The 9,212-nt window shown below is 40.7% G+C and overlaps 1 long non-coding RNA gene across 1 annotated transcript; it reads right to left on the bottom strand.

Annotated features, from left to right (window-relative positions):
- Positions 1-5,401: 5,401 nt before the first annotated feature.
- On the bottom strand, positions 5,402-6,771 carry LOC109892038 (uncharacterized). The gene is made up of 3 exons (XR_002255550.2): positions 6,675-6,771; positions 5,834-6,198; positions 5,402-5,546 (listed from the first exon to the last, which is right to left on the bottom strand). It is a non-coding gene; the product is annotated as an uncharacterized LOC109892038 (long non-coding RNA).
- Positions 6,772-9,212: the final 2,441 nt, after the last annotated feature.

The raw sequence follows: 9,212 nt of genomic DNA, 5'->3' as shown, positions 1-9,212 counted from the left end.
CCTGCCGCCCTGGTATGAAACTTGGGTATGGAGAATTACTCCACAAGGAAATTGATTTCAATAGCTATGACAAATATGCTGTGCTCTCTTCATTTCAATGTGGATGGTCTTTTGCAGAGGAATGTTGAATAACTGGTTTGTGCAGAATGTTTGAGGTGATGATTAACTCTGCATTCCTCTGCATTCCATTCTGACACTGTCATCCTGGTGAGAGTTCTGAGTTTCGTTCTAGAAGGACAGAGATTTGGTTCAGGGTTCCAAGATTATCAAGCCGTAATCAACTTCTCACATGAAAGCATACTGAGAGAGAGAGAGAGAGAGAGAGAGAGAGAGAGAGAGAGAGAGAGAGAGAGAGAGAGAGAGAGAGAGAGAGAGATGACACTCTAAAGTCACTCCTAGCTGCTGACATGAAAGCAGGCACTACACAACACGAGGTATGCAGTACAGGTTGACCTAAATGTAACACCTATATTACATGGAGCTATGGATGCAAGGACTGACAGTGCATTAGATCAACATGATAGTTTTAAACATATTTAGAAGCATTGTTAGTTTACAAAGACAATTGTTAAAATAATAATTATGACGGAGTAAGACAGTTGTATTAAGCTCATGATGCATTTAAAGGTGATATTCTTCAAGAATCAATGGGTACTGGCTCTGACCCCACTCTCTGAGTGTATCTCAAGGGGAGTGGGATATGTAAAAAAAAGAATATTTCAAATTCACACATGCAATTGTACATATGTGTAATGCCGGGGTGTAGTGGAGGAAGGAGTCAGGAACTAAACAGTCCCCAAAAACACAGGGGAACTAAACAGTCCCCAAAAACACAGGGGAACTAAACAGTCCCCAAAAACACAGGGGAACTAAACAGTCCCCAAAAACACAGGGGAACTAAACAGTCCCCAAAACACAGGGGAACTAAACAGTCCCCAAAACACAGGGGAACTAAACAGTCCCAAAAACACAGTGGAACTAAACAGTCCCAAAAACACAGTGGAACTAAACAGTCCCAAAAACACAGGGGAACTAAACAGTCCAAAAAACACAGGGGAACTAAACAGTCCCCAAAAACACAGGGGAACTAAACAGTCCCAAAACACAGTGGAACTAAACAGTCCCAAAACACAGGGGAACTAAACAGTCCCAAAACACAGGGGAACTAAACAGTCCCAAAACACAGGGGAACTAAACAGTCCCAAAACACAGTGGAACTAAACAGTCCCAAAACACAGGGGAACTAAACAGTCCCAAAACACAGGGGAACTAAACAGTCCCAAAACACAGGGGAACTAAACAGTCCCAAAACACAGTGGAACTAAACAGTCCCAAAACACAGTGGAACTAAACAGTCCCAAAAACAACTCACGTACACGAACAACCGTGACTTACAGGCGTGTACACGAGTACACATAAAACAGTCCTGCACACCCAGCAGGCGGGCCGGCTGGCTAATAAAGCCCAACTAATAAACCTAATTAACAACAGGTGTAACTAATAAACAGACAAGGAGGGGGAGGAAAAGATCAGTGGCAGCTAGTAGGCCGGCGACGACGACCGCCGAGCGCCACCCGAACGGGAAGGGGAGCCACCTTCGGTAGGAGTCGTGACAATATGTGAAATAGGACCTATGTAAGCACCCACATTTTAACATTTAAAGCGGCAATCTGTGGTTGCTACATGCAGTTTTTTACTTATAAATTATTGATATATACCCACTGATTCTGGAAGAATATAACTTAGAAATGTCTCATGAGCTTAGTTCAACTGTCGTACCCCATCAGAACCATAAATAGAGAAGTAAATGTAAACAAACATGGTAAAAACTTCAATTTTGATATCATGGTCAGTCCTTGCATCCATAGCTCTGTCTATGAATTTGTGAGTGGTTACATTTCAAGAGCCCCACCCCTCAGTTTTTTACTGAAAGTACGTTTTGTTATTGCTTCAACTGTGGCTTGCCCCTTAAATAAAAAATACATTTTATTGATCCATTAACAGACAAACTGGATGGAAACTCAGACAGTCGTGCTAGTTCCTCTGCTCTCCTCTGCTCTCTTTCATCACCTTTAAATCCTCAATATATATGAAATCAACCAACTTCAAGTCTGTTTGTATACCAATTCAAAATGTCTATACTCCCGGTTTCTTTTCAATCACTATTCAATCACTATTCAAACTCAATATTCAGGTTCATAATTAGCCTACTATACAAGAACTGCCACAGATCTCCACACCCCTTTTTCCCCGCACAAAGCACATTTTTCCCATCACAAAGGTCAATTTTTCTGGAACAGTCTCCCGGACCTCTGTAAGCACTGCAACTGTCTCCCGGACCACGATAAGCACTGGAACAGTCTTCTGGACCACTGTAAGCACTGCAACAGTCTCCTGGACCACCGTAAGCACTGCAACAGTCTCCTGGACCACCGTAAGCACTGCAACAGTCTTCTGGACCACTGTAAGCACTGCAACAGTCTCCTGGACCACCGTAAGCACTGCAACAGTCTCATGGACCACCGTAAGCACTGCAACAGTCTCCTGGACCACGGTAAGCACTGCAACAGTCTTCTGGACCACTGTAAGCACTGCAACAGTCTCCTGGACCACTGTAAGCACTGCAACAGTCTCCTGGACCACTGTAAGCACTGCAACAGTCTCCAGGACCACCGTAAGCACTGGAACAGTCTTCTGGACCACTGTAAGCACTGCAACAGTCTCCTGGACCACCGTAAGCACTGCAACAGTCTCCTGGACCACCGTAAGCACTGCAACAGTCTCCTGGACCACCGTAAGAACTGGAACAGTCTTCTGGACCACTGTAAGCACTGCAACAGTCTCCAGGACCACCGTAAGCACTGGAACAGTCTTCTGGACCACTGTAAGCACTGCAACAGTCTCCTGGACCACTGTAAGCACTGCAACAGTCTCCCGGACCACCGTAAGCACTGGAACAGCCTCAACATTCAAATTGAAAAAATATCTTCTGGACATTCCACTCATTGACTCAGCCGAATAATTCTCTGCCTATCAGCCACTCATTGACTCAACCTAATAATTATCTGTCTATCAGCCACTCATTTTTTCTACATTTTACATGAAATTCTTTCTTATTTTGTTTTATCCCCTAATTCATCATGTTTTCCTTTTGTTGTTTGTGTAAATTTCGAATTATTTGCTTGTCTGTCTTAAGAATCAGTACATCTTTGTTTTCTAAACATTTGAAAGGGGGAGTTGCCTCTTTGGGTGTTGTGCCTCTCCTGCACATGCTCTTTTCATTATCTTTCTAAACTGTTAGCATATTGTTTTATATTTTCTTGTGTGCACATTTTAAAAAATCATTTCCAAAACTACAATTGGACTAAAGTACTCTCTGAGACCATCATGATTTAGGCCAGTATTCAATCTGATTGCGGGTTATAGGCATTATAGCTTTTAATAGCAATTTCCGATTTAGCCGATATATGCAGCGTTTACAGTGAATGGGATCTCCGCGAACGCGGGAACATTGCCTTTAAAAACCGCCATGCCTATAACCCGCCATCAGAGACGTAGTGGAGGGTAATTGCACGTAAATGCTGTTTACACACCTTTTTTATTTTGAGCAAGCATTTACCAACCTTTTGAAAATATAGTGTTACTCACCGCGAACAGTGATCAGCCTTTACCCACCTATTTTTCTTTACCATTACATCCATGCTCACGATCGGATCGAATCCCGGCCTTAGCTGACTGGAGAGGAAATGTTTTACATTTGTTTTTTGGTATTTAGCAGACGCCCTTATCCCAGAGCGACTAAAAAGTCTCAATAAAACAAATCAGCAAAATCGGTGGTAGAAAGAAAAGACAAGTACAAAGGTAAAGTGTTAGGTTGAGACCCTTTTGATATATCAGTAACAAATAGACACTAGGCAAAATCAGTCAGTACATGTCACAGTACATGTCATCCAAAGACAATATACAGTTGAAGTTGGAAGTTTACATACACTTAGGTTGGAGTTATTAAAACTCCAACCTAACAAATTTCTTGTTAATAAACTAGAGTTTTGGCAAGTCGGTTAGGACATCTACTTTGTGCATGACATAAGTAATTTTTTCAAAAATGGTTTACAGACAGATTATTTCACTTATAATTCACTGTATCACAATTCCAATGGGTCAGAAGTTTACATACAGTTAACTAAGTGTGCCTTTAAACAGCTTGGAAAATTCCAGAAAATTATGTTATGGCTTTAGAAGCTTCTGATAGGCTAATTGATATAATTTGAGTCAATTGGAGGTGTACCTGTGGATGTATTTCAAGGCCTACCTTCAAACTCAGTGCCTCCTTTGCTTGACATCATGGGAAAATCAAAAGAAATCAGCCAAGACCTCAGAGAATATTTTTTAGACTTCCACAAGTCTGGTTCATCCTTGGGAGTAATTTCCAAACGCCTGAAGGTACCACGTTCATCTGTACAAACAATAGTACGCAAGTATAAACACCATGGGACCATGCAGCCATCATACCACTCAGGAAGGAGACGCGTTCTGTCTCCTAGAGATGAACGTACTTTGGTGTGAAAAGTGCAAATCACTCCCTGAACAACAGTAAAAGACTACGGTTTGCAACTGCACATTGGGACAAAGATCGTACTTTCTGGAGAAATGTCCTCTGGTCTGATGAAACAAAAATAGAATTGTTTGGCCATAATGACCATCATTATGTTTGGAGGAAAATGGGGGAGGCTTGCAAGCCGAAGAAACCATCCCAACTGTGAAGCACGGGGTGGCAGCATCATGTTGTGGGGGTGCTTTGCTGCAGGAGGGACTGGTGCACTTCACAAAATAGATGGCATCATGAGGTAGGAAAATTATGTGGATATATTGAAACAACATCTCAAGACATCAGTCAGTTAAAGCTTGGTCACAAATGGGCCTTCCAAATGAACATTGACCCCAAGAATACTTCCGAAGTTGTGGCAAAATGGCTTAAGGACAACAATGTTAAGGTATTGGAGTAGCCATTGCAAAGCCCTGACCTCAAATCCTATAGAAAATTTGTGGGCAGAACTGAAAAAGTGTGTACGAGCAAGGAGGCCTACAAACCTGACTCAGTTACACCAGCTCTGTCAGGAGGAATGGGCCAAAATTCACGCAACTTATTGTGGGAAGCTTGTGGAAGGCTACCCAAAACGTTCGACCCAAGTTAAACAATTTAAAGGCAATGCTACCAAATACTAATTGAGTGTATGTAAACTTCTGACCCACTGGGAATGTGATGAAAGAAATAAAAGCTGAAAGAAATAATTCTCTCTACTATTATTTAAAATAATGTGGTGATCCTAACTGACCTAAGACAGGGAATTTTTACTAGGGTTAAATGTCATGAATTTTGAAACTGGGTTTAAATGTATTTGGCTCAGATGTACGTAAACTTCAGACTTCAACTGTATATATATATATATTTTTTTAAACTACCAAGTATAGCCCAGTCCATTCTGAAGTTCCTCTCACTGTCTCCACCACCAGTCCTTCCCAGATCTGTCCTTGGATGGGAGATCCTGCAGCAGGACAGTGGGAAAAGCAGGGGGGATGGAACTTAATCCATATTTCGGAAGTATCACGGAAGATCTGCGTTCAAATGTATTTAATTTCCAATTGAGCCGACATGTGCAGCGTTTACCGAACACAGTGTGTGAGAACGCAGGAACATTGCCTTTAAAATGTCAATCTAGCTACAACACGAATCTTCCAAGATACTTCAGTGATACGGATTGAATCCAGCCCTTAGTCATGGAATTTCTACTGTAATTTCACTTATTTATTTACCAGAGAGATGGACACTGACCTGTAGGAGATGCGGTGAGAGCTGACCCAGGTCTGCCACAAACACCAAAATCAGGACAAAGATCGTGACCAAGATCAGGACCGTGATCCAAACAATTCCAGGGTAAAGGGCAGGGGCTGTTCTTCTTGCTTTAAATCTATCAACAACATCTCTGAATGCTGTGTTGACAACTAGGTTAGGTCTTCTGGGGAATCTCTCCTGACATAGTGGACATTGATACTGGTGTCTGCTATCCCAGTATTCATTGAGACAGGCCATGCAGAAATTGTGTCCACAACTGGTGGTGACTGGATCACTAAATACATCCAAGCAGAGAGAGCACTGGAACGGCTCTTCTTCTGATCTTCTTCTGCGGGCAAACATTGCTGGGAACAAAGACCCTTTAATTTAGTTACTTGACTCATTCCTGTTGTCTCTTAATGGAGCAAAGGGCCCAAACAATGTTTTCCCAGCAACCCTGATTATTTTAGATGAAACCCTTATCTGGAAACTCCTTTCCAGGGGCTATAATACCAGGACATAATAAAGTGTTCTGGGCATGCATAGCTTAATGCGTTGTAACCTACACACTGAACCAGTGGCATAGGCAGAAATTCTTTACTGGTAAAATTTGTTAACTTTGAAAATGTGACAACGAATTTTTTTTTGTTGCTTTAAATAATAACAATGCAACATGGATGAAACGTTAATCAGAGAAGACAGTGACTAGCTAGCTACAGTGACTAGACAACAACTAGGTTGGAGGCTTGCAGAAATAGCTTAATAGATATAAACATCAGTTAATTATTACAGAACCAATCAATAAATAAACAGTAACAATCTAACTGTTTATTCTACTTACAAGACTAATGCTTGGCAAGGGCACACATGGAGGTTACAGGGTGATGTAGCTAGCAGTTGGAGAGGACACGCTTGCTTGAAATACTGTAACAACTGAAAATAGGGAGAACACTTTTTTGTTTACCTAGGTTGTCATGACAACAGCAGCAACCACTTTCGTGCAGGAACAGAGTTCTCAGTTAAATTGGTGAGAAGCTCATTCTTTTGAAATAAATCATGCTGTTCTGAAAACAGTGATATCCTCAACACGTTTTATTTGACAAGTAAAGATTGCCCAGCGGTAACAAGGCAAGCTTAATACAGGCAGACATAATTAAACATCATAGTAACATCAAAATAGCATCTTAAATTCACATTGACTTGTTAATTTTTTTTTTCTTCCAAAGAGATCAAGAGGATTCAGAAGTAAGAAAGTAAATACATCATACATTAATGCACTTTGAATATTTCCTTCACAGTGATTTTAGACTATCTGTTGTTTTACTATCTGTTGTTTTACTATCTGTTGTTTTACTATCTGTTGTTTTACTGTCTGTTGTTTTACTATCTGTTGTTTTACTATCTGTTGTTTTACTATCTGTTGTTTTACTGTCTGTTGTTTTACTATCTGTTGTTTTACTATCTGTTGTTTTACTGTCTGTTGTTTTACTATCTGTTGTTTTACTGTCTGTTGTTTTACTGTCTGTTGTTTTACTGTCTGTTGTTTTACTATGTGTGTTACTATCTGTTGTTTTACTATCTGTTGTTCTGCTGTCTGTTTTACTACAAATGGAGTCAGAAGTTTACATAAACCTTAGCCAAATACATTTAAAGTTTCAGTTTTTCACAATTCCTGACATTTAATCCCAGTAAAAATGTCATGTCTTAGGTCAGTTAGGATCACCACTTTATTTTAAGAATGTGAAATGTCATAACGGTAGTAGAGAGAATGATTTATTTAAGCTTTTATTTCTTTCATCACATTTCAAGTGGGTCAGAGGTTTACATACACTAAATGAGAATTTGGTAGCATTGCCTTTAAATTGTTTAACTTGGGTCAAACGTTTTGGGTAGCCATCCACAAGCATCCCACAATACGTTGGGCAAATTTTGGCCCATTCCTCCTGACAGAGCTGGTGTAACTGAGTCAGGTTTGTAGGCCTCCTTGCTTGCACACGCTTTTTCAGTTCTGCCCAAAAAGGAGTGTTGAGGTCAGGGCTTTGTGATGGCCACTCCAATACCTTGACTTTGTTGTCCTTAAGCCATTTTGCCACAACTTTGGAAGTATGCTTGGGGTCATTGTCCATTTGGAAGACCCATTTGCCACCGAGCTTTAACTTCCTGACTGATGTCTTGAGATGTTGCTTCAATATATCCAACTAATTTTCCTACCTCATGATGCCATCTATTTTGTGAAGTGCACTAGTCCCTCCTGCAGCAAAGCACCCCCACAACATGATGCTGCCACCCCCGTGCTTCACGGTTGGGATGATGTTCTTCGGCTTGCAAGCCCCCCCCCTCCAAACATTACGATGGTCTTTATGGTCAAAAAGTTATATTTTTGTTTCATCAGACCAGAGGACATTTCTCCAAAAAGTACGATTTCTGTCCCCATGTGCTGATGCAAACCGTAGTCTGTCTTTTTTATGGTGGTTTTGGAACAGTGGCTTATTTCTTGCTGAGTGGCCTTTCAGGTTGTCGATACAGGACTCGTTTTACTGTGGATAGAGATACTTTTGTACCTGTTTCCTCCAGCATCTTCACTAGGTCCTTTGCTGTTGTTCTGGGATTGCTTTGTACTTTTCGCACCAAAGTATGTTAATCTCTAGGAGACAGAATGTGTCTCCTTCTTGAGCGGTATAACGGCTGCATGGTCCTATGTTGTTTATACTTGCGTACTATTGTTTGTACAGATGAACGTGGTACCTTCAGGCGTTTGGAAATTGCTCCCAAGGATGAACCAGACTTGTGGAGGTCTACAATTGTTTTTCTTGGGTCTTGACTGATTTCTTTTGATTTTCCCATGATGTCAAGCAAGGAGGCACTGAGTTTGAAGGTAGGCCTTGAAATACATCCACAGGTACACCTCCAATTCACTCAAATGATGTCAATTAGCCTATCAGAAGCTTCTAAAGCCATGACATAATTTTCTGGAATTTTCCAAACTGTTTAAAGGCACACTTAGTTGACTGTATGTAATCTTCTGATCCACTGGAATTGTGATACAGTGAGTGAAATACTATAATTTGTATGGAAGCATACTTCCAAATTATAAGTGAAATAATCTGCCTGTAAACAATTTTTGGAAATATTACTAGTGGTTGAAAAACGAGTTTTAATGACTCCAACCTAAGTGTATGTAAACTTCTGACTTCAACTGTATATTCAACTGTACCTCCTCATATTATCAGTTGAGGTCTTGTTCTAAATAAATCCTAAGTCCTGACGATCTGCCCCTCCATATGTCCCAGTATAACGTTGACATCATGAAAACAAATCAGGGTCCTCATTGTTGGGAGCATATATGTTGCATAATACTACCTTAATCCCATTTATAAGA

This window comes from Oncorhynchus kisutch, linkage group LG6 (assembly GCF_002021735.2).
Source record: "Oncorhynchus kisutch isolate 150728-3 linkage group LG6, Okis_V2, whole genome shotgun sequence".
In the NCBI taxonomy this organism is placed as follows: Eukaryota; Metazoa; Chordata; class Actinopteri; order Salmoniformes; family Salmonidae; genus Oncorhynchus; species Oncorhynchus kisutch.
The sequence above is the reverse complement of the archived record's forward strand: the minus strand, read 5'-3'. Positions and strand labels throughout refer to the sequence as shown.